Raw genomic sequence first — 26,403 nt, forward strand, 5'->3', positions numbered from 1 at the left:
GTTCACACCCCAGCGATAATCTATGGAGACAAACTCATCACCCATTAGTGAATATCTATCTGAGAACTAGCATGCAAACATCTATAATTAAATCTAAGTGCGGACAGACATAGCGTCGACCTTCTGTCCATCCATTTCACATAAATTCCCTTTATCCATCAGTGAACAAAGAGGAGTACCCGAAATCAAATTCGTCCTTGATACATTCCCCCCGAAAGTTTTTCATGACCTTGAGAAAGCTCTAACCCAAGCAATTACACACTTCTGTGTGAGGTTCCCAGCATCCATTTTGTGGGAGTCTAGCATAGTAAACAAATCGTACCACGAATACTTTTATTACTAAACATTCCGTGGAACACCGGACGTAAACTCTGGCATGAATAAACAAACTCAGCTGCTTGCCAGCTTTCCCACGCAGTTTGGGGCGGTTTGAGGGGGCTCTTTGTCCACGTTTAGTTGAAAAGCTTTTTTCAGATGATTGAAATGGGACTTGGAGGGGAATTGTATCTTTTTTCTCTCATTTTGGGGGGAGGGGGAGGGGGGAGGCGTACAGTAAATCAAGAAAAATATATCTTAGATGCGAAATAATTGTGGAGAAAGAGGAGTGTGTTGGGTTGGCTTATTGTACTCTCTGAAATTCACTAAGTATATTCTCTAATTCGCGCTAAATTCAATCAAAGAATTATAATAAGATATTATAGTTAAGATACAAATTATCATAAAATACGGATAATATTCAAAATAGAGACTTTATAAGTGTGGGAAAGATGAGCTTTGGTTGTTTAATCAGCTTTGGGGGCGAAGATATTCAGTACTTCCCTCATTACGCTCAAACTGGGAAGCTGTATCTTTAGATTCAAAATGGCTCTATTTTCTGAAAAAAGATACTGAACAGCGTAAAGGAGGATACCACAATCCTTTATTCTATCAGAGTTGACGAATAGAGTAGGTTTTCAGGAGAAATTCTCAGATTGAAAAGCAGAAGTTTCCTTTCCTTCCTAAAAATTTTTATTCCGCAAGTACCATATTTCTGGAACCAGTTGTTTCTTTCAATGATGGGAATTTTCGTTTAAAATCTTCATCTAACATAGTTTTTTCTGCTATTTTGTGAATAGACTGTAAGACTCATATCTGTCTCCAAGCTCCAAGTTCTCTCCCCCAAAAGTAAACACGCGCTAGATTGCTAAGCGCCAACCTGTTTCTTACAGTCCCACGAACGTCTTATGGCAGTCGTGCTCAAGCTTTTGCGTGGAGCGAAATAGCAGATCTAAAGAAAGTACTTACTCTACTTTCACATTCGGAAATTTCACGGTGCTTGACGTTCCCTGCGTGCAGTAGTTGCTCGAGATTGTTTGTGGTCCACCAGAGAAATAGTATCTGAAATAACAAAGAAGTACCGAGTGCAGTGCTTAAGAGTGTGGGTTCAGTAAGAGTCGTTACTCTAAATGAAATCTATTAGTGAGTTTTATTAAATTGAAGTGTTTGAGTGATATCTTAGGTTCTCTGCATTGAATCTTCGCATGCAAAGTGAAACTTGGATACGCGATTAAGGTGGGTAGAATCCTCTAGTGGTACTTAGGCTAGACAACAAAGGAAACTGTGTGAGATGCACGTGGAATTGGCTAGCATCCTTCTGAGACAATGTTCAGATGAGTTCGAATGAACTTTAAATGATTTTAATTGCTGATATCTCCAAGTTGATGATGTTAATAGTTTTAGTAGATACTTTTGAAATTATGCTTAGTATTTGCTATGCTGAGGCGATGTTTTCATTCCGCTCTAATGACTGTAACGATCGGTGCTTTGTCTGACGTAATCACTTAACAAACGACAAAAAACACAATAAGATTTTTCGAGGCAAGATCTAATTACCAACTACGTTACTGCCGCCGTCGTTTTCATTAGTGCTATTTTGACCAGTTGGCAATTTGAGCATGTTTTGAAAATTGAAAAAAGCCTATTGTTCCCCTATCTTTTCAACTATTGTACATTCATACCTGGGTTTGCATTATTGATTTTCTGGTACCCATTCCTAAACATTCCTTGTTAGAGTTTTGAGGAAAAAAGACTTGATGATTGTATCTCAGACCGTCGGCCTGTCTATCGCATGTAGTTATGGAGACTAGCATAGGGCAAAAGAACCGCAACATAAGGTCGTATTTTAAATGATGCTCAGGTGTTAGCCGATCGGGGCAAGTCACGGTAATTTTCCCAGGCGACGATGTGAGTTGTACTTTAAGAATATGCTATGTATGTGGTCAAAGGGTAGTATAGGTCCCAGCGCGAAAGGTAGATTGGTACCCACGATGGGGCATAAAACCTGGGAAACGCCTGCTGAACGAGCACCGACAGCTCTACTACCAAACCCTATCTCCACGTGGTGACCGCTGGGAGCTCTTTCTTAACGAAAAACTGCGGACGGAGAAGGATGAAGGCGAGTCTCCCGTACCTAAAAACGGGACAAATTGTACCAACTGGTCCTCCAGGTTGGGGGTTGGGTAGGGCTGACAACCCTACACGGAAAACAACTTGTTACAAAGCCACAACAGGAGCCTCGGACTGGACGGATTAGACAGTGAGGAACCCGGCAACGGCAAAGGAATAACGATTTGCGCATTTTCTCATGGAACGTGCGCTCCCGATCTTTTCAAAGGTGCGTCTTCTATCACACCAGAAGCTAGCTGTTGCAAAAAAAGTGTTCGGTGGCCTCATGATTTCTTTCACTGTTGGTCATCTCCACCCCATATGGCCTCTAAGCTAAACGGAGAATGGAGACCTTGGGGAGATTACAGGCGTCTCAATGCTCAGAAAATTCCTGCCGTGTTTTCACGATCTTGGATCTGGCCAAGGCGTATCATCAAATCCATGTTGCTCCCGAGGACATACCGAAAACGACTATCTGCACATTCTTCGTACTCTTTGAGTTCATCAGGATGTAATTTGGCTTGTGCAACGATGTCCAGACATTGCAAATTCATCGACTCTTTCCTACGAAACTTGAACTTCTATTTTGTGCATGGATGATGTTTTTGTCGCCTCTTCTTACGAATCTGAGCATTAGGGCCATCTCGAGTGACGTCTCCTTGAAGCCGGGCGCATTCTAAACGTTCAAAACTGCAAATACCTACAGAAACAGGTGAAATTTCTCAGCCACATGATCTCCCCTGAAGGCATTCAACCAGACTCAGACAAAGTTGAAGCAATCAAAAAACTTTTACTGCGGTCCACGGTGAAAGACCTGTGAAGGTTCTTGGGCCTGTTAAACTTCTATTGTCGTTGCCTGCCGAAGACTGCTCATTACCAAACGAACTTCAACGCTTACTTGTCTGGGCTTGAAACCAAAGGCTCCAGCAAGATTGCGTGATTTACTAGGGCCATCCAGGCGTTTGAAACCATCAAACAACAACTGATGCTACACTACTGGCATTTCCTTGGCCAGACGCACCCGAAGCCGTGGTGGTCGATGCCTCAAACACAGCCGTAGGTTCCGTTCTCCACCAATGGGTGAACCATACATAGCAACGGGTGAGCTTCTTTTCGAAACAACTCAACCCAGCTCAACGTAATTACATTAAATATGTGCGGGAGATGAGGGTAGGCCGTTCAGCGTGTCTCTTACTTTCGCGCTTCAACAAAAGCTAGACAAAGCGTCTCTTCGATAATGTCGGCAACTGAGCTTCATCAGCCAGTTTACTTCCGATATCCAACACGTATCTGGAAAAACAACGTCGTTGCGAACGCTTTGTCACGAATTTCGGAGGTCAAACTCCAAATACAAATTCAAGGAGTTCTTTATCTGAGGTTCAAACTCCTCCTCGCAGACTAACTGGCAGACTTCGGACAAGGGACCTATAGCATTTATTCCGGCTGATTTTCTAAAAGAAGTATTGCACGCAGTAGACGATCTTGCGCATCAGGACGACGAACCGGCTAGTCACCGGATAATATTTCTGGCCATCTATGAACAAGGACGTAAACTCTTTGACCAGACAGTGTATCGCGTGCCAGAAGTATAAGATCAACAACGGTCGACCAAGTGCTTTCACACCATCTACTCGACATCATTGGCCCTTTGCGAGACTTGCACGGATGCAAGTATTGGCTCACAATCAACGACAAGTTCACGCAGTGACCTGAAGCAATGCCTCTGAATGACAAAATCATGTGCCGAGGCCCTCTGTCGAGAATGGATCCCATGCTTTGGTGTTCCGGCCGTAATCATCACGAATCAGGGAATGCAGTTTGAGTCTATTCTTTCCTCGGTGTTAGACAAACTCCTTCGTTTCAAACGCCACAGGACCACTGCATATCATTCGCATTCCGATGAGATGCTGGAACGTTGGCACTAGACACTAAAGGCCGCCATAATGGCTCGCGACGATGGTAGTCGCAACCCTTGCCTTTCATCCTCCTCGGCCTTTGCGCAGTTCATCGAGAAGTCTTCACCGCCAGCGCCGCGAAGGTGGTGTACGGAGAGAGTCTGCGACTCTCCGTCGACTCTGTGCTGGATACCATAACAGGGTTAAGTGACTCCAGCATGCAGCGTCTGCTTGCGGACGCGGTTTTGAGGCTGCGACCGACTCCCCCTTTCCGATATGCGACGCCGGAGGTTGACACCCCAAGGGACCTCGAGACATGCTCGCAGGCCCTCATTAGGATGGACGCTTCTCAGAAGCCGCAGCACCCACAATATGAGGGCCCTTTTAGAACTTCGGGGCGGGCTCAAATAAGTCTCCTCGTCGAAGCTGAAGGCCTTCGCCGAACCAGGGAGCGCTCGAAAAAAGCATTCGCGAAGTGTCAGGTTCGCCCGGCAACCTCATTGACAGAAACACTTCCCGAGTTCCCCCGCTGATTGCGCAGTGATGTGGCGACACATCGGTGGCAATAACCATCGACTGCATAGCCGGCGGTGAGAACACATCCGCCGGTGCACTGAACTGCCGCCAACACAGCTGAGTAATATAAGCTGAGTATTCTGGGCCTAAGTGAAGTGATATGAGGGGATTCTGAAGAGTATTCTTCTCCCTCTTACAGTACTAGGTTTTTCTATTCAAGTAAGCTTAGTAGTAGCAGACACGAATCCAGTGTCAGACTATTACTGAAGACTATTTGCGGGGCACGATTTTACCACTTGCGAGCCGGTTTTAGACAGAATCTCAACTGCTATATATTAGTCAAAGTTAAGGGAAAGTCGCACCGCGTCCTTAAACAACTATTGTTACATCAAAATTGTGTTATATTACGCACCAGTGGAGATTTACGATATCTAATGCTTTGTTGCTTATTTTGTAATGAATGCTGTGGACAAGTTGTTGTTCAAAGGCCGGAGTCGACCTAGTCGTATAATAAAAAACCTAAAAATTTGCGAAATTGACCGTGAGGTGCTAAGTCGACACGTGTTTGCACGCCTGGCTAGCAAGGCTCGGGAATGTGAAAGGTTCTTCTTTTTGAACACTTCGGTACCTCACATGTCATTTTACAAAATTTTACGTGTCCTTAAATCAATGCGTGGGTCCGTAAAGGGACCTGAAAAACAAAAAAAAAAAAACATTGGAAATCGTATGGACCTAGCGGAAGAAAACACGCTGGCTAAAGTTGAGAAGAAAGAAAAAAACAACGATTCGCCCGCGTATGTGGTGCCGTATACCGGACCCGAGTGCTGCGGTCGGGCCGGAAGATCCATGACGGATCAAATCCTTAATCAATGCTCATCTTGCCTCCGATATTTTTGAGGGGTAACCTTCGAGGTTTCCTTGGCATCAAGTCCTCAAAATTTGAAAACCCGAACCAACCGCCTCAACCGTCTTTTATCGAACTGGCATTTCCTACCAAAAACAATATCCCCGTAAAATCTACCATACCTAAATGAATTTCCTTTTGTATGTATAGCATTTTGCCTTAGCCTGAAACAAACGTTAGAAATGTATTTTATACTATGGAGCATTATCAGGCCTGTGGCGAAAACAACAACAAAAAAAAACAATGATCATGTTTGAGAGTTTTGAAAATTCCTTTCTTATTATTAGAAATATTTCAGTTAATTTAAAAGGTGAGGGGATTTTGTGAATAAAATTGTGAAAAAAAAAAAAATTAAAATGTTGGGGTAGGATTAAGGTAATTGAAAGGAGGTTAATGGAGTAGCTAAGTTGTGCACTGTCAAAAGAAAAACTCTGTCATATTAGCAAATAATTTTCTGGTCAGGTTTTCATAGGAAAAATGCACGAATTGATGCACATGCTGCGAAGATTCGATTACTACAATTTTCCATTGCGTTTCGTTACTAGTCCATTTCGTGGGGGAATAGGGCATTGGTACCCTAGGTCCAATACGGGCTCTCTCCACGAATTGGCCGACGTCGAGCATTGGGAACACCTTCTTGCTACGCAAAGGACACACACTTTAATTAAGCTGGCCACATCCCAAAAAGAGTTTGATTGATGTCCACCAGTACGACGCTTTAGAGCTCTGTTACCATGGGAAAGGGCAAAAAGTGCAGCGTAGTGTGTGCCGTGACAAAAGAAGGAAACATCGGTTCAGTGTGTTCAGGACGATGAGTACCTGTAGAAGTGGAACAAGCATTTCATCACGATTCTGAATTGTATAACATGCAGTGGGGTTCCATTTTTTGAGGAACCTATGGAGAGCTTCTAAACAGAAACGAAACTATCTTTGCCGTCAATGCACTTGGACGGTGTAAGGCCATTAAATTAATGAAACTTAAGCACTCTCATTGCAAAGGGAAGGAAAAAGGGAGGGAAAAGAAATACATACCAACAACTGGACTTTTTGGATGCCCCATGCTCCACAAAGAAATGAACAAGAGAAAAAGTTGACTGACAGTTTCGTCCAGGGCAGAGGCACCTCGTCAGATGCTGCCTCACCTCTGCCCTGGGAACAGCGTGACTGAAAATAGTGGCAGGTGGTAATCGCTCCATTTATATATAATCGCAATCGCGACATGACTGCTCCCAGCGCAGAGGTGAGGCAGCGCCTGATGAGTTGCCTCTGCCCTGGACGAAACCGTTAGTTCTTCTTTTTGGTTCAAAATCATGTGGATGTGCACTTAGGATCCCCCATGTCCCAAAAAATATTAGAATTCATTTTGAAATCAATAGTTGAAAAGGAAGTTCGTACAGGAGCTAAGTATTGGGAACAGTGGGAATCACAAAAGTCTTATACTATAGGGAAAGAGAAGGGTGTAGATAGCTAAATAGACTCTTTAGGCGACCTTAGAACAAGCCAAAGGTATGGTTGATGAATATCTGTAATCAGTGTGACACGCTTCCATCGGGAATATTTATTGAGTTTTTCGGATCACAGATTTTAAAAAGGAACTCTTCTACATCGCACAAGACCTCATTGGTGGTCTAACAGCAGTCAGCAACAGTGCCTTAAGAATGTGAATCGAGGGACTGACACTCGCGAAAAAAATCGCTTGCAACATACTTTTTCGCGATAAAAGATAGAAATGTATCTAAATATCTAAATACATAATTTTTCATTTCAAAGAGAGAGCCTCTGCTGTCCTTGCTTCCCTTGTACGATATTTTAGGATGTTAACCTTTGATACAAACAATACAGAGCACGCAATAGTTATCTCTTTCCTGTTTGAAATAAAAATGAATTTCTTATTTATCCCATATATACTTGAAGTATCTTATTTCCAATTCACGACTAACGAAATGAAATGAACGATAATTGCAGCGAAATATAACCAGAATAAATTCATAAATAAATGATCCAATGTGTTGACGGTGGATCAAAAAAGTACATCGATAACGTTGACTTACGTAAGTCGTTTTTACTTGGAAATAGTAACTTCTTAGTCATTCCAACAATGTTTACTGGGAAGGGTTCCTGAACATGCACAGCATCTGATTTTTCATTTCACATAGAATAATACTATACTGGCATATCAAGAGCAATTCGTTATCACAAACTGTTACTATGTACGAACATTTAAGTGAGAATGAAATATTCATGGTTGGTAGAAATTAGTAAGCAGAATAATTTGAAATTTCCACGCATTTCGCGGTCGGGCAAGGACATGCTATGAAGCTAAGGATTCGAATTAGAATCAGAAATGTGTTGCACGGTGTTAGGTATGGAGGCTAGCTGAAAATATTGGCCGTGTATCTTTTTGATCACTCCACAGTCACAACATCATAATATATAGTAAGTAGTCTTCATAGTAAGTTTCACCTTTCGCCCTATTGCTGTCGGTCCCCGGCAATGCCCTTTCACTCCTTCACGATTTTCCGAGAAGCTTGTACTCCTTCTCCACTTTTCTATACTATATATTGTATTAGGTTGTTGCACATGAAATGACCGATTTGGTACTAAAATTTGAAACGACTGTAAAGCTTACAAAAATTGATTTAATTAATCAAAATAGGTGCCAGTCTATTCAAAACACTTCTACCAGCAAGATATAAGAGCATGTATGTCAGTCCAATTTTCAGGGGTTGATAAACTCGACGAAGGCAATTTTGATGACCACTTCATTCCTCAATTGTTATTCCGCCAAAAAATGATCCAAATCCTTAAAAAAGTGGTGGTCGGTTGGCGCTGTTAATGTTTTTGGTCGCCTCCGCCGCTTTGTGACCGAGTTTGAACTCATACAGAAAAAGTACACGTTCTTGGCTCTTTTCCATCCGTTTTTTCCTTTCTATTCCCTGTTATCCTAACGATGGTCAAAACTGAAATGACTCCTTAATTAAATGTAGGAGTATTAGGAGTATATTCAACACCAACAGCGCCAACTGGTGGTGGTTTGATTCACCAAAATCGCCATTAACTTCACTTGATTGCCAAAACGGGCATTTCATATGCAACAACCTAATAGTTTTCATAGTAAGTTTCGCCTTTCCCGCTATCGCTGCCGATTCCCAGTAAGGCGGTTCCACACGTTCACGATTTTCCGAGAAGCTTGCACTCCTTCTCCTCTGCTCTATGCTGTATAGTTCTAGGACGACTTACTCGTCTCTGATATAACAGTACAGCACGAATATTTTCGTGGAACAGTCTCAACTTGATATTAGTGCTGCGTTAGTTTCATTTTAAAATTTCTGATAAAACAGCGAAGATGGATTTCGCATTGTTAATGCTTCGAGCGATATCAAACTCGGTGCCGCAATCGTAGAAACACCGCTTGCTAGATATGCAAATTGATCAACGCCTTCGATGTTCTGTCCATCAATGCTAATGTGAAGAGTACGATAAACAGTTACTCTGAGAACTTCGGTTTTATTAGTGTTCATTTTCAGTAGAACACTGTGTGTCTTCCTTTCCAAATCTAGAGACATTTTTCTAAGGTTCATGGCTCGATTATTGAGCAAACAGATGTTATCAGCGTTGTCTGGGTGTTTGAGGAAAGATATCATGAACGTATCTTCATCATGAAGAACGTGACCGGTAAAGAGAAGAAAAAATTTTCGGTGGCCAAATGCAACCCTTCAAATTTCTCAGAGATTTTACCTTGATGCAGCATGCCACATTTTGCGCTATCATATGTCACTCTCACAATAGCTATTGATTTTTCCGGAACACGCCTCCTGCATAAAGCATTCCAGACACCCTCCTGTTCACGTTCTCGCAAGCTTTCTTGAAATCGACGAAAAGCAGATGAAGCCGAGATTTAGTTTTGACACACTACTCCATAATGATCCGGAGGGTGTTATTGTGGTGAGTACAGAAGGATCCAGATCGAAAACCAGCTTACATACTCTGTCGATTATGCTTTCGAGGTGCTTGTTGATGCGTTTGAGGATTATTTTAGTTAATATTTTCGCAAGAGACGGGACACGGAAATACGTCTCCAATTACCGCATTTAAAACGCAGCCTTCTTCGGAATCTTAATGATCAGCAGCATTTGAATATTAGTAGAACTAACAACTCTACGGAAACTGAAGAACTGCACGGAAGAGTTCGGGAGTAACATCATCAAGACCGGAGTGCGTTGATGGCACTGATAATATCGTATGTTTTGGGGTCAACAACATAGACTGCCGTGGGAAGACCAAGGGAAGCAGAGTTCAGCCGTCTTAAATCTTCAGAGGTAGGTCGTAACATTTACGGATATTAGCTCTCCCAACTTGCAGTTAGACGTTTCTTTGCGTTCTCCAAAGGACTGTTTAGCTAGTTCTCGCAGCCTGGTTCTAGTTAAAGCTGGACAAAGAATATGCCAAGGGGTTTCTCCCTTCTCTCCGTAATTTCTGCAATGCGACCAGTGCTCTGTGCAACCCATCGTGGCTTGTACGAATTTTCACATGGCTGACTAAACAGTTCTCGCCATCAGGTCTTGTAATGGGGCCACATCCTCCTCGTCTTGAGGCAGGTGATGGGATTCCATTATCTGTAGCCGGCGGTTGTTAAGTAGTGTGAGTTAATTCTACCTATGACAGTCGCTATCGATTCGTCGACTGCCCCACCGAGGGATTATCAAGAGCAGAGCTCCGCATGGCCTTTCTGGCCTCTATATTTCTAGGGAGGGTGACTTCGAGCTTGTCGCCTAGTCTGTCTAGCGCGTGAATACAATGCTCCAGCAGCTTGGAGGATAGCGCCACTGGCTACAAAACCTTAATTTCCGCATGGCTATCGGGCGAAATCACTATGTTACGGCTTGGAGTTCGGATCATGCATCAGGCATCGACAGGTTTCCTGTATTGCCAGTACATCTGCCTGGAATACACATGGCACTGTTTATATGTGAAGAAAAACCTCGCATCGACTCCATACACCAACTTTGATCAATTGATGATGTGTCATAACTTTACAACACCGTCGCCGGTCTTCTACTCCGCCCACAGTGAAATCCTTCTTGAAGCTCGACTTGCTTGTAGCGAAATTTGTTAGAAAGTGCCAGAGCTAACATGGTACCTCGTCTAGAATGTTACTATGGCCTTAGGGCCCTCTGTCCAACATCCGGAATCACGTAGTCTGGCATAGCGTGAAGTCTATAACATATTTAATATGGAGGTCCAGGGGAAGGAGGTGCAGGAGTATTGACTGTATTTAAAGCACTGCAGAGCCGTAGTAACAACTGTACACGTGGTTGTTTGAAGCTTATTAAACTCTATTGAACCCTACGCTAGTGGGAGACGATCCTGTGTGTATCCAGAGAAGCATCCTTGACTGAAGACATAATTTCTTTACAAAGGTCCTCTAAGAGACGCGGAAGGTTATATAGACCTCCTTAAACCTCAGTTTTATGTTCAATCTCCAATTTAACCCAAATACTTTACATCAGAGGATAGAGCTGATATTTTTCTATATAGCCGCAGGAAGTGATAGATGCCCAGTCCTTATTTAGCAATCCACACGTACACCCTTCCCAATATGCCTTCAATAATTTCACTCATAACGTAAGGAAACATCCCTGACACCAATATCTTCAAGTCGTCGACATACGTCAATACCTTCTTTCCGCTCCTATGCAATATGCGTAGAGTTTCATCCATAATTATCAATCTGTTCAATGTTCTGGTCAAGGGCTAGCTCCCAAATCAAATTGGATTATCCTGGATCTTAGCATGGATACTATCCAATGTGTTAGACAACCCTCAACTCAGATCCTGGTTAGAGCTTCCGTGTTGACTTTGATACTAATATTGTTGAAAGCTTCCTCCATATTCAGGAAGGCATCGCCATCATCAACGGCGCAACAACCGGTATCTGGTCTAGGCCTGCCATAATAAGGAACTTCAGACTCCCGATTTTACTGTCTGACGTCCTGACCTACGCCATCACTCCAGGTAGGGTCTGCCTCGTCTTCTTTTTCTACCATAGATATTGTCCTTATAGACAGCAGGCAGCTGGTGGATATTGTTCGTAGTGTAGTAACCGCTCAACATTACTCCGTGAGGAGCGGTTTCTGGAGGTTTTCTTTTGAGGTAGGCATCCGGAGATTCCGTGACCATCCTTAAGTGAATGTCCAGGAGGCGCTCTATGGTCCCCTACACGAAAAAGATGAGGATAATTTGCCGAATGGTGTTGTTATGAAAACTACGTACGCGCGTCTCATTCAAATGAAATAGAGCCCCGATAAATCTATAAGTCACGGCACAATCTGTTCTGGCTATTGCTAGAGCGTGTGTTGTATTATACCGCCTGGGCCTAGAGATGGGGAGAAGCTATTTATAGCCCAATTAATATTTTTCCTCGGTAATTACTGATTTGATAATCTGTATACCCTTCAGCAAAATTTTGACTGACAGTCATTCTCGCTAGCGGGGAAGTGCGTGTGGACTACCAGGTCCAAAGTTTCATTAGATGATTCCGTCCAGGAGCCTTCCGAGGGATGATGGCCTGCTATGTTCCTCTGTCAGAATCTTACTGAGTTCCGATGACTCACTGGTGCTTTCAATGTCCTGACAATATTCTAGCTAGGACCGCTTCCTGCGAGTCCTTTTCATAGCCCTTTTGACTCCAGTTTGCCCGTCATGCTAATGTTGCCACGACCACCGGAAAATTTATCCTTGGCAAATTGGCCAAACTTCCTCCTTGCTAGGTATCCGAGCTTCCCCAAAGGATATACTTTGCATTGACGTTAAAGCCTATCAATAGCCTGATCTTCCTCGCCAAAATGATGGAAGTTAGGTGTTGCGGTTTTCCTGCCGGCGAAAATTGTCGCTTGGCGATTGTCAAGTAAGTCGAAAGGATATATTCATCCTCCGCTTCCGCTTACTCCAGTTTGACCAAGTTTAGGTCGTTGGAACTAAGGTTTGGACATCGAGAAAGCATGCAGGCTCTTCCTGGCGACCAGGGTCCTTTGTGCTATGGAATAAGTTGTAATATTTTGTTGCGTGCCCTTTGATGGATCGACCTTCTCCGGTTAATGCGATGTATATGGCCTTCTCTAGGAAGAAGAGCAATAGATTAACTGAGGCGCACTTCGGGTGCTGCAGATTTATCTGCGCTACTCTCAGCATGGTCTGCTTGCGTAGGCGATCTAGAGTCTCCATTGGATTGTGTATCTTCATCTCCTCCAACAGATCGTTGTTGGTGTCGCCTGGGTCTAGGCCGTGGTTCGGTTTCAAGGAGCGGAACTCGCCCACTTCTGGGTTCTTAACTCCGAACCGCACTTTTCTGGTCCACCTTGTCTAGTGCCTCCATGAACTCTCTTCAGAAAATTCAGAAAAATTTGACTGTTCTCCTGGGGTTCTATCTCTTTGATCACCACCTAGTCGTCCATGGGAATCCGGGGGTTTTAAAGATGCAGAGATTGGACAAACTTGTGGATGGGTAGGCTTGGGAGCGGTGTTCAAATTTTAATTACTGCAATACCAATATTCCACTTAAGTTTATTGCTATAAACCTTGAAAATCATTTATAGGTTTTTCGATCTTGAGTCACCCAAGTTATAAACATATTCAAGTCATAGTTAATTACTTTCACGTATGAATCATAAAATTGTTCCAGACACAATAACAACCCACTGGGGAGGTTCATGAAAACTTTCTGCACTTCAGGACGTTGTATAGATAACAATAGAGGCAGCAACCAAACAAACACGCTTATAATATCTTTGATAAATAATTATGTGTAGATGGTCGCAATGAGATAAATGTCGAAGCAAATCGAATTTATTCAATTGTATTACTACGTGAATTTCCTTCTTGATTCATTGTTTTGATGATTGATTTACATATTCGCATATTTGTATGAATTTGCGGTTGAATTCGTTGATTGTGGTCATTAGTCAATACCTCGAAATATTGCAAATTTATAGCGCAAACAATTATGAGCTCATGCAGCATTTTTAGCCCAGCAAGCAGGGAACAGAAAGAACTGCAAATACTGACACAACCTCTAATCGGGGAATGTAAAAAAGTAAAGATATTATCTAAGGGTGGTTTAAGTGCAGAACATTTATGGCAAGGCTCCAAGTGAGAAATAGTCCAGAAAACCTCCTCTCGTCGATACTTTATAAGAAATAAAAAGATTGGGTGGGAGTGAATAAAGACTCGGTGAAGGAAGAGTATTGCGTGAAGAAAGTATTTGGGGATTAGGACGGATGTTGATGGTGGGGGATTTGCTTACATAATAGGTAGTTACTGTTGCAGAAGATAATTCTTCCTTGGTCATCAAAAAGATGGTTCTAGTTCAGGAGGGAAATGACGATCTAGAGAAGCAGATGGACGTGAAGGAAGCTCTTCTGTCCAGACACTATCTTTATGATCTCGGATGTGTATTTACAACGATTTTCATGCGTGAGGTTCGGCAGGACTCAAACAGGAGAACGAGGACGTCCCGTATCAGCGCCAACCGGAGGAGCTGAAATCGTTGTTCAGTCCGTTAAGCTATCATCAAGCATTAATCGCACGTTCAAAAGCCCCAGTGCGACTGAGTTTTCCGCAACTGAGCGAAGACGAAGGATTTTGGTATGCGTGTTTACGTTTTGAGGTAAACTCACAATTTTGCATAGCAGACGGAGCCTGAGTGCGAGAGCTCCATCGTTCCCGACCTGCAGCCACAAAGCGGAAACCTGTTATAGGCCCTCAGCTCAGCGCAGTCTCCGAAGGAGAGCCGACGACATGGCTTGCCGCCAGCAACATAGTAGCAGTTCGATCCCAAAGAGGTAGCACCAGCCGCTAAGAAGCGGAAGCTGACTTCGACGTCACCGTAGGGAGCCGCAGCTGCCGACTTGGATCATCCGCACACTCAGGAGCCCCAACTTCAAAAAAGCCGCCGCAGGGAAAAAGTTTCAAAATTTTATTTTTTCGAAGTATAGAATTAATAATAATTGTTGAAACGCCGCAGGAGACGGCATCGATACTCTTTTGGAAATTTATCGTTGGAGTTTCGCTCTCTTGGCGAACTTCTTTTTATTTTGTTCTACGGTTCAAGCGTCCGCTCTGGAGTGCGTCGGTGGCTTCTTCTTTTCTCTGTCGTACGGGCATTTGGGGGTGCGGTCTGCTGTCGTCATAGTAGGGTCTTTTGAAATTCGTTAAAACCACGTCCTTGACTCAACTCAGAGCGTGTAACTTAGCTTTTGTCATACCACTAGACAACAAAGACGCGGCAGGCCCATCAGACCTTTAAGTGACCGCCCTCGCTGTACGCGTCTCTCCCTTTTGGCGAAGGAATCCAGAGCTGTGGTTCGTCCATCTGGAGGCGCAATTTCAGATGTCCTTGTGGGTCTGGATGAAGAGTCCATCTTCCTGGTAGCCAACATTGTCAAGTCATCCTGCTACACCTTATAGAAAACGGAGCTGATCAAGCGTCTATCAGTAAGTGAGTCTATTTCGAATGTTGTTAACCCAGATATGGCGCAGCGGAGTTAATATAAAACTCGCGTCGGAGAGTTCAAGCTTTACTCAAAATTGGTGACCCCGTGTGATCGCCCAATTGGAACAAGGGAAAGCTGTGACCACGGCCCGAGCTGTCAAAGTGCCACCGGCGGAGATTTTCGTTGCCCCTTCCTCGAATTCGAGGCCCTACCTAACGGCCTTGCACGCTGTGTCTGTAAGCTGGATCACTTGCTGGCAGGTTTGACGTTGGGCGATCGAACTCCCAGCCAATTGCTTCGCGAAATGAGGCAATTGGGTGGGAGCAAGACCGACCACAATCTGATGATGTCCCTCTGGCTGCGACGGCTTTCGAAGGGCATTCAGGCGGTCCTCGTGTGCGTCTCCGGTTTTTTGGAGGCGGTGGTTGCTGCGCCCGATAAGGTACATGAGGTGCACGTGCGTCCTACGATAGCGAGCCGCAGGTCACGAGCTCGTTCGCGGTCTACTGCTCGAAAAGGACGATCGGGTAGCAGGTCGTCAGGACAACCTGCGGAGCCAAGCGTTTATTGGTACGATCGTAGACTCGGCGATAAAGCTACCAGATGTACGCTCCCGTGTAAATTCGCGCCTACCACAAAAAACTAGGTCCGCGGGGGTCCTGCCAACCAGAACGCACCCCACGTCGCTATTCCCGCAACCCTTAAAACTCGCGGCGGCAAATTCAATTAACACCTACGGGTACAGGCAAGTGGACGTGAGTCTTGGCTTGGCGGAAGTCGGGTTCCCCATTTTAGGGGTAGACTTCTTGTGTCACTATGGGTTGCTGGTGGACTTGCAGAACAGGTCCCTTATAGATCCCACGACTAGTTTTAATTCGTCAGGCCAAATCCCATCTCACCCAAACAACAATCCTTCCGTAATTTTGGTGGACATTACTGACTCTCGTGTTCGGGCACTCCTCCAAAAGTTCAGCCAGATTACTACCGAATGTAGTGTCTCGAAACTAGTGAAGCACAATGTGCAGCACCACATTAACACCGCTGGTTCCCCTATCTTCTCTAAGGTGCGTCCTCTACCACCCCAGAAGCTGGCTATTGCGCGGAAAGAAATCCAGCAACTTGTTCAACAGGATGTGGAGCAGCAAGGTTAACATCATTCGAAATTTATTTGGTATATGTATTTGGAATTTATTTGGCATATGTATTTGGAATATTGCCGTAAACGCAGATCGATCTGGAAAACGTCCAGCGGCGGATACAGACTACTATGTCCAAATTCCGAGTGTATCATCCCAATTCTGCCCTGAAGCGAGTTAACGTGCCTCCTAACATCGGAGCGTGGTTAACGTGGTGGCACAACATCACCGCCAAGTTAACTCGCTGCGCGCTTATTTTTACAGTGGAGGTCAGGCAAGTGTCTTTCATGCAGCTATTTGTAAAACAGATTGCTTCATTGATTGTCAAAATAATGTCAAAAATAAAAACAGTGCTAAATGGTGTTCCTTGCTACATATAAAGGAAAGCGAAGGCCACATGTTCTCACCAAGTTTAGTGAGTAAATCGGGTGTGACAGACAGTTAAGCCCATGAGTGTTTTACGTAGGTACCTGTCGTGGAGACTTAATCCTAGGGTCCTCTTAAGACACGGATTGATTTCGTGACCACAATCAGAGCCCCGCTGAGACAAGCAACAACGGTACCAGTCTATACCAAGTGCATGGCTTAGCATTCATGCAGGTGGATGCAAGACCTACCTAAATCTCTACCGAACTAAGGAGTACGGAACCCGTGTTGAAACGCAACACCTCGCCGACGCCCGAAGGTCTCTTCTCGCTTGAGCATAACCACAACCCCCATGAAACTTCCACTAGGGGGCCTACCGAAAATAACCGAACTGTCCTCACAGGGGTTATCCCGGTTCCCATGGTGCCAGTATACCCCTGGTAAGGTTTCGTTACTAATTTGCGACTTCAGATGAGTCCCCGTGCAGATTCGGGTCTGATCGCCCTAATTAGGCCTTTGGAGCATTCGCCTACTGCATCGCAGCCGGCAAACCAAAGTGAGTACAGCGTCTCCTAGTGCCACCACTATGGAGATTCTCCTCGGCCACTTGGTTTTGGTTTGGCCGACAGGGTTGCCACCCCGTTTTCCTCACCGCCACCTCTGAGCACTGGTGTGACAGACAGATAGAAGGACAGATGGACAGACAGATATTGAATCGATTTATAACAAACAAAACAAATAACAAACCAATCCAGATTTAGTGAAGCTCAACCTCAACCTCCTTGCTTGTCTTTGGAAACTGATCCCTAAATTTCTGCTGTATAAACATTGGGTTGGCCCCAATTTATTCCACTTCAGATAACTATTAGTTATCAATATTCTTAAATACTTTTTTCATTTCTCCTAAATATTTGATAGATAGATAGATATTTGCTAGAAGTGTTAGCTGCTATCTGATTACAACATTTTCAATGGTTTTTCCAATATTATGAAGTTGAGATATTGACTTGCTTGTTACAGTATTTTCCGCAACATTGGACGATAATTCTCAAATTAAAATTAGTCCATTTCACGATGGAGATATTTTCTATATTTTGCATGCCTTAAATAGATACGTAGCATTCATTACAGATTGATTACGTTGGAATGTAGCTGCATTACCCTCTTCTCGGTGTTAACAATTATTGTCACGCTGACTATAGCAATACCTGCAAGTGTAAAGTGGGCAAAAGATACAGAACCATGACAGTATCTGCATCTAGATTGGATTACTAAGAAAGCTACATTGTGGTTTCGAACAATGCAAGGCTCATATCATTTTACAAAGTACTATTGCCATGCTTTTGTTATAATACGTTTTCTTTTCTTTATCATTTCACAAATTGCAAGTGCGAACGTACGCACAATGGTAGTGTAACGTATCAGATACTTTATTTAATTACGAAAATGGATGTGTTGATTGATTTGGTCGTTTAACTTTCTCTTGCTGAAAGCGCTCAAATTGCAATCTTTCAACTAAAATATTAGATGTAGAAAGTATCATACTTTGGTTTCTGGAAGAAAGAATGCGAATTGTGGGTAGAAAGTAAAATGAGTAAATTTTTGTGGGTTTTGAGCTTTAAGTTGTTTAGTTTTTAGTCAAAAACTGGGGTTGAGTAGGCATGAAGATATCAAATAATCTGAATTTGCGACAGCACGTGCGATAGCACAGTACTGCGGTGGGAGAGAGGTGCTTGGTATTGACTATTCGGACTATATTGACTCATCTCTCTTTCCTCAAGTGGGCTTGAGGTCGTCTTTATTCGGGTGTACATATTTGTAGGGTAGGTAGGTATCCGTGGCCGCTCCGAGGAGCCCAATTAGCGCTGTAGTGTGCCGTTTTAATGCCACAAACTTAAGACTACGACTGCTGTTATGAGAGCAAGAAGGGAGGGTCCAATCAGCTCAGATTTTCAGAGCCAGCCCGTAGCATTCACGAAGGAAACCAGCTCTTCTACTTTGCAGGCAGAGATCTCCCTGAGGTCATCAAAGAATCGTTTACCTAGTGTCCGTAGCCTAACTCTAGCTAGAGTTACGCAATCGCAACGGAAGTGCCTGAGAGTTCCCCCTCTTCTTCGAAACTTCGGCAATGCGAATTTTAAGGTTTGTCGGGTCTGCCGGTATAGTTCCCTATAGGCCAGTGCCCCGTGTAGACCGCCGTAATCTTGTATGCATTTGCACGCCACTGGCACAAGAGCTCTCGCGATCGGATTTTGTTATAAGCGGCACAGGTGGAGTTCCTTCGCCATCTAAGGTCCGCAGCTGATAAGTAGTGCGGGTAGAATCCACCCTTAACAGTCGCCAGCGGGACACAGATTATATCCGTTGAAGGATTGCGAGAAGAGGCTCGCCTGGCCAGTTCGTCAGTTCGCTCATTAACCTCTTTGTTCCTATGACCAGCAACCCAGAGAAGGGTGATCTTGAGCGTACCGCCCAGATTGTTCAGCCCGTTTCTGCTCCACCCACAATGATTTAAAGGCTTGGGGCTCGGATCATGTCCCATCGACAGGCTTCTAGTATAGCCAGCACTTCCACTTGGAGTACACTGGCCAAACCTGGCGGACCATACGACTCGGATGTTTGTAGAAATACATCGAGAGCATCTGGCAAGAAAGGCTGCAGGCCTCAGGTGGTTATTTGAATCCTATTAAGCTACTTTTTGCTAAGATCCTTTTATCTTACTAGTACGCAAGAATGGGACGCACTACAACGGTGTACATCCAGAGAACCATCCTCGGCCGAAGATCCCATTTCTTCGCAAAGGTTCTCTTGCAGGTATTGAAATCTATATAGGCCTTCTCAACCCGTAATTCTATGTTCAATCTAAAATTTAGATTTGGATCCAAGATTACACCCATATACTTAATAATAATCATTGGCGCAACAATCCTTCTGAACCAGCAACTCCAAAGTTTCACTAGAAGATTCCGTCTAGGAGAATTCGGACTTTTTAAGAAACGATGAGTTGCAATGTTCCTTGGACAGAGTCTTACTAAGCCTCACAGATTTACTGCTACTTTCTATGTTCTGACAATAGTCCAACCAGGGCTACCTCTTGGCAGTCTTAACGGCCGACTTGTACTTCTTTAGACAGTCCTTGTATGGCTGACAATATTTTTGCTTATAGTAAATTATGAAGATCTCTCTGGTCAGCTTCCTTAGGCTGGACTAATTATCATTCCACCTTGGTGGCAATATCTTTTGCTGTATTAAGGAGGCAAAAGGGGGTTTCCAATGCCTTTTCCAGAGACTCGACCTTTGACTTCAGTTCGTCTGTTGTGATAATTTTACCAATTTGCGCACCGGAAAGTTTGTTCTTGATAACTTGATCAAACTACCTCCCGTCGATCCTCCTGGGGTCTCTGAAAGGTTTGGAGCCCTCTGCGGTGAAATCTAGACTGAAAAGTATCCAATTGCAATCTGAGAAAGATTTCCGGTCAGACATTCTCCAGCTCTCCACGCTAAGGAACTCATTGTCTGTTACTAGGGTGATATCAAGGACCTCCTCCCAGCCGTCACAGTTCATCGAGTTGGGAATTTGTCCCCCGTTACTGAAAAGCAGTCATATGACATTTGCGAAATGGTTCGACGAACTTGTCGTGCTAACTCCTACCGTGCTCAGCTAAACCTCGAAAACGGTTTGTAAAAAGTGCTTTCCACTTCCCGATAATAAAGTGAAAGTACTAAAGTGGTGACCTCGATATTTCATAAGGAAGTGAGGCAACACAAGCTAGCTTATCAGCAACTGCCGCAGAATTCTTGCCGAAGACTTCAGTTCGTGCGAATTGATTTTTCAGGGAGATTCAGATAAATTTAATGCTAGGTAAATATGCAGAACTTGCGAATGGCTGCCGCGAACACCTCTCTCATCCGCACTTGCGACTACAGACAAGTGTACGTGAATCTCGGATTGAGTCGAACATTTTCGGAGCGATTGGTTTTGGTTCACATTAACAGCCCCATTTGACGAGCAGACTTCCTATGTCATTATGGGTTGTTGGTGGAACTGCAGAATAAAGCCTTAAAAGACCCCGCAATCTCACTAAAGTCATCAGATAAAATTTCTTCCTGCGCAAACGACACTCTTTTCATTGCTTTCGAGGATATTGCCGACCATCACCGCATTCACGCAATCCTCCGAAAATGCCGCAACATTGCTACTGAAAGTAGTTTCTCCCAGCTGGGTAAGTGCGATGTACAGCACCACATCAACCCTACCGGGTCCTCGATCTTCTTGAAGGTGCATGACCTATCACCCCAGAAGCTAGCTGTTCCAAAGAAAAAGTTCTATGATCTCATGAAACAGGGTATATATAGACCAATAGCTGTTGTTCATCTCCACTGCATATGGTCCCTAAGCCAAACGGCGAATGAAGACCTTGCGGAGATTATAGGCGTTTGAATGCTCAGATAATTTCCGACCGATACCCTATTCCACTCATCCATGACTTCACGCATTCATTGACAAACTGCCGTGTTTTCATGACCTTGGATTTGGCCGTATCATCAAATCCCTGTAGCTCCCGAGACATACCGAAAACGGCTATCTGCATATCTTTCGGACCCTTCGGGTTCATGAGGATCACATTTGGCAACGCTGAGAGATTCATCCACGCTGTCCTACGCAACTTAAACTTCTGTTTCGTTTACTTCTTCCGAATCTGAACATTTGGACCATTCCGAGTATATTTTTCAACGTTTCCTTGAGAGCTCTTTCTAAACGTTGAAAAATTCAAAGTTGGTGACATTTCTTGGCCACATGATAACCCCTGACGGAAGTCAACTAGACCCAGACAATGTTGAAGCTATCAAAAACTTTCCCCTTCCAATCATGGTGGAGGATCTGCAAAGGTTCTTGGGCACGTTAAACTTCAATCGTCGTTTTCTGCCCAAGGCCGCTCATCACCAAGCAATCCTCAACGCTTATTTGTCTGGGCGACCCTCAACGCTTATTTACTTGTCTAGGCCCACAATCATAGACTCTCGCAAGGTAGCGTGGTCTACTAACGCTGTGTATGCGTCTGAAACTGTTAAACAACAGCTTATTGAAGGTACACTACTGGGATTTTTTTCGGTCAGATGCACCCCTAGCCGTGTTCGTCAATGCCTCAGACACTGCGGTAGGCGCCACTATTCACTAACGTGTGAACCAAACCTGACAACCGTTGAGTTTCTTTTCGAAACAACTCAATACAACTCAACGTAACTACGATCGTGAGCTATTCACCTTGTACCTCTCTATTGAATACCTCGTTTCTCCCCTGAGAATTCATGGTGTTCACGGACGAAAAGCCCCTTACTTTCGCCCTTAAACAAAAGCTCGACAAAGAGTCTCCTCGCTAGCTTCAGCAACTGAGCTTCGTTAGCCAGTTTACTTACGACATCCAAAACATGTCTGGAAAAGACAATGTTGTTGCGGACGCTTTGTCACGAATCTCGGAGGTCACTCTCCCCGCCCCAGTCCATTATACGACAATCGCCGAGGTGCGGAAAGACGACGCAGAGCTTGAGGACAAATTCCAAATACAATTTCATAGAGCTTCCTATCTTCGGCTCAAAATCCTACTTAATCTACGAGAACTCAAACAAGGGACCTAGGCCAATTTTCGCAAGGAAGTATTCCACACCATCTTGAGCACCCAGGCATTAGGGCGACAAACCGGTTAGTCCCCGGAAAATATTTCTGGCCGCCCATGAACAAAGATGTAAACTCTTGGGTCAGACAGTGCATCGCGTGCCAGAAGTGTAAGGACAATAAGCACCTAAAAAAGGAAGTAGGCGTATTCCCTCGGTCGATCAAACGCTTCGACACCATCCACCTCGACATCATTGGCCTTTTGCGAGACTCGCACGGATACACACGATGGCCTGAAGCAATATCTTTGACTAACACTACTGCTGTGCCGTAGCCATCCGTCGAGAACAGATCCTGCGCTATGGTGTACCAGTGGTAATTATCACGGATCAGAGAATGCAGTTTGAGTCCACTCTCTCCTTGGAATTAGGCAAGCTCCTGGGTTTCAAATGCAGTACAATGGGATGCTGGAACGTCATCACCGGACGCTGAACGTCGCCTTGATGGCTCGCGATGTTCGGTCATGGTCGCAGTCCTCACCTTTCGTCCTCCTCGGCACAACTCATTGAGAAGAGTTCACGACCAGCCTCGGAGAGATGGTGTACCGGGAGAATCTGCGACTCTCGCTGACCCTGTGCTGGATATCAGAGCATTGTTAACCGCCCTTCAGCATGCTAACTACGTATGCTCAGGGACGCGGATTCCAGACTGCGGCCGACTCCACCTTCCCGACATACGACACCGGAGGCTGCTCCACCCACCACATGAGGGCCCCTTTAAAATCGTGGAGCGACAGGAGCACCCCTTCAAGCTCGACGTTCGTGGCAGGCCCAAATGAGTCTATTTGTCGAGGCTGAAGGCATTTGCTGATTCGGGGGACTTTCGAAAAAAGCGTAGTCTTTGCGTATGGGGAGCGTTAGTCCCCCTCGGACAGTCGATCTTCATCTCCCCCAAAGGTCATCATTGCATTCCTGACTCTGAAGCGCACTTTGTAGTCTGTCTTTTCCAGTGCCTCTAGGCACTATCCTTTTATATGGAGCAGGAACAATTGGCTGTTCCTCTGAAGTTGCACTTCCCTGATAACTACTTAGTCGTCCTTGGGAAGGCGTGCGGATTGGAAGAGTTTGCCGCGGATTTTCGACAATTAGGGAATGACTTTGAGCTTTACGTCCTCCCAGGCGTTGTTGATCTTAGCGATGCCCGAACCGAGAAAGTCCAAGGAGACTTGGTCCTCGCATGCTATGACATGGAGAATCCTCCGTTTTTCTGGGCTTCGATTAGCTGCTTCATTGGTTGACATGCGGACATCATTTATGCCAGTAGTGGAACTCACTACTGGTGCCGCGTCTGAGTTCATCGCCGGATAGATAGACAAATGCATAGACAGATAATAAATCGATTTAAAAAAGGTATTCTGCTTTAAATCCCAGTTGTACTCCATTTCATTTCACCTCTAGATACGACGATGGTAATAAAATGAAGAAGAATAAACAATACTAAATAAATAATATTTTATTGCAAAATATTCTACATTTGACTGTCCAATGTGATCTATATGATTTCTTATCTCTTGTCAAGCTTCAACTGATATGACCGTAACCGATAATATTAGCATATATGGTTTCGGAAACACATGAAACCATGTAGAAATGCTCAAGTGTAGCAACAAACAGATGTTACTTTTGTTAAAACAATTCCAATATTTACATATGACATAATTGAAAATAAAAGTGAACAATAAACAATGCAATTGCTGGTGCTTGTGTTAATATTTGTTATCATTTATTAGCAATCATGCCTTCCATACCAGGTCCCTTTACTTTCGCCGAATAGTACTGCTATCAGCAACAATTTTTTGCTTTATTATACAAATATGTTCGGAATTAAACTTTTCATCGACCCATTATATTCTCGACTTCCGTTTGTTTTTTTTTGAAGTAGAATAATCATAATTCAAGGTTCAGAAGTTAATTTCAAGGCCTTGGTCATGTGGTCAAGTAAGCGCAAAAATTTCATTTAAAGCAGACAAATCGTACTTGTGAATAGTAAATGCTTTTTTATATTCATAAATTCTTATAAAAAGTTGGGAAATCGGAAGCTGGACGCTTCAGGTATGAAAGGTTTTGTGTATTTCTTTTATAAAGACATTTGACTTTCCATTTGATACCCCGCATGACTATATTTGGTGAAAAAAAAAATTACACCCCCCTTTTGCATGTATGGGGACCTCCCCTTAAATTCGATGGGAAAGGATATAACTCACTGTATGCGTGAGCGTGCACAGGTCCCAGCTTTCCGCCAATTTTTTGTGTCAATCGCTACTATAGTCTCCGAGAAAAATGCTTGTAATAGACAGACAGACGGACAGATAGATTTGGAAAATGGAGTGTTAAAGCGAAGTACCACTCTACCAAGAACACCAGTAACAAAATCGAAGGAAGATGAATTGAAAGCAGACCGCTGGACGACAAAAACAACAACACCGTTCAAGAGGAGCAGCAGCAGGAGATACTTCAGGAATAGGAAAAGGACCCATTCAGAAGAATTTCGCCAACTTTGAGATCTTCGCCAATGCCAGACATCAAGAAAGATAAAACGGAGGCAAAGTCTAAGGAAGGACTGTTTAAAAGTAGTAATCCGGTTAGGACTCATGGAGAGAAGAGCCCTGAAGCAGAGAAATCACCCCATACACAGCTTAGTGCCAAAATATTTGAGCTGTCTGAGGTAATCAAGGACAAGCACAACAAGCAAGCCGAAATCTGTTGCCCCAACGGTGTCACAGGCGACCCAAGTGACACCTAATCGCATTGCAATCAACCTGCCACCAAACAAGAGAGTGCGGAAAAGAGATGTGGATCCTCTGGGAAATCAGCAGGCGCCTAAGAGGAAAAGGTCATTCAAATAGTTCCGAAAAACGGAACTAAAAGCACCGAAGAGAGAAAGCAGGTCCCCCAAGTACGAGCTACGGCAATCAAATCATCAAAATCCATGGGGAATGAAAACAGTGGATGGGCCAAGGTAGTTAGTAAAAAGGCGAAGAAAATGGCAAAAGTGCGAATTCGCCCAGAAGTGATTGTAATCTCCAGCAATGGAAGTTTTTCCTACGCGGAGATACTGAAAAAGGTCAAAGCTGACCCCGACCTAAAAGTTCTAGCCGGAAATGTCAGCAAGATTCGAAGGACCCATAAGGGTGACCTCATGTTTGAGCTAAGAAAATCCAGCGTGGGAAAAACTGAAGGCTTCCGTAACCAAGTTATAAACTCACTTGAGGGGAATGTTGCGGTTCGTTGCCAAAAAAATGAGGTTTATATACAGTGCAAGGATCTCGATGAGGTGACATCCAAAGATCTGCACTGCCTTGAAGCAACAATTCAACTTGAAGGAATTCAGCGAAGAATCTATCGTGAGCCTAAGAAAAGCTTATGGCCGTACTCAAACGGCCACAATGTGATTGCCAGTGGAGGCAGTGCAGAAGTTGTTGGCCGTCGGGAAGGTTCGGATTGGATGGATTGTTTGCCTTCTGAGAGAGCAGATTCCTCTAAAGAGATGCTTCAAGTGCCTCGCGTCTGGTCATTTCGCGAAGGCATGCACAAGCAGCATTGATCGGTCCGATCGATGAGGAGATTACCGGCATATTGTCAGAAGTGCTAAATTCCCGAAATTTAGGAAGGCGCTGGCTTCAATGAAAAATGACCCACCAAGTCTGACAGTGTCTGAATTCGAGGAAATGCTTGGTAGTCTTGTTCTCGACGCAAGAGGTCGTAGTCCAAGGCTAATTGCTGATGACTTCAATGCTTGGGCCCGCGAGTGGGGTAGCAGAGAGACAAAAGCAAGGGGCCGCAGTCTATTAGACGCTTTTGCACAGTTGGATATAATTCTGGCCAATGAAGGTTATGTAAACACCTTTCAGAAAGGGGGGGTCTGCCTCAGTCGTAAACCTAACTTTTGTTAGCCCTTCACTGGCACGTGGTAGGTCCTGGTGCGTCAACAAGGACTACACCAGGCAATCTTCTTTGGACTATGGGTGAAGTCATCCGACAAAGGCCCATCATGCCCA

At 44.2% G+C, this 26,403-nt stretch overlaps 1 protein-coding gene across 4 annotated transcripts in view; it reads left to right on the top strand.

The window, feature by feature from the left end:
- The window catches only part of LOC119653493 (choline transporter-like 2), a 93,767-nt gene that overhangs the window by 13,508 nt on the left and 53,856 nt on the right, over window positions 1–26,403 (top strand). For 2 of the 4 annotated variants that reach the window (XM_038058125.1, XM_038058126.1), the window contains exon 1: window positions 1,214–1,551. The exons of the other annotated variants lie outside the window; for them this stretch is intronic. The gene's annotated coding sequence lies outside the window, so the exon portion shown is untranslated. Of the gene's footprint in view, window positions 1–1,213; window positions 1,552–26,403 lie in introns of those variants that run through there. 4 annotated transcript variants of the gene reach the window in all.

The sequence above is a fragment of the Hermetia illucens genome, chromosome 4, assembly GCF_905115235.1.
Source record: "Hermetia illucens chromosome 4, iHerIll2.2.curated.20191125, whole genome shotgun sequence".
Lineage (NCBI taxonomy): Eukaryota > Metazoa > Arthropoda > Insecta > Diptera > Stratiomyidae > Hermetia > Hermetia illucens.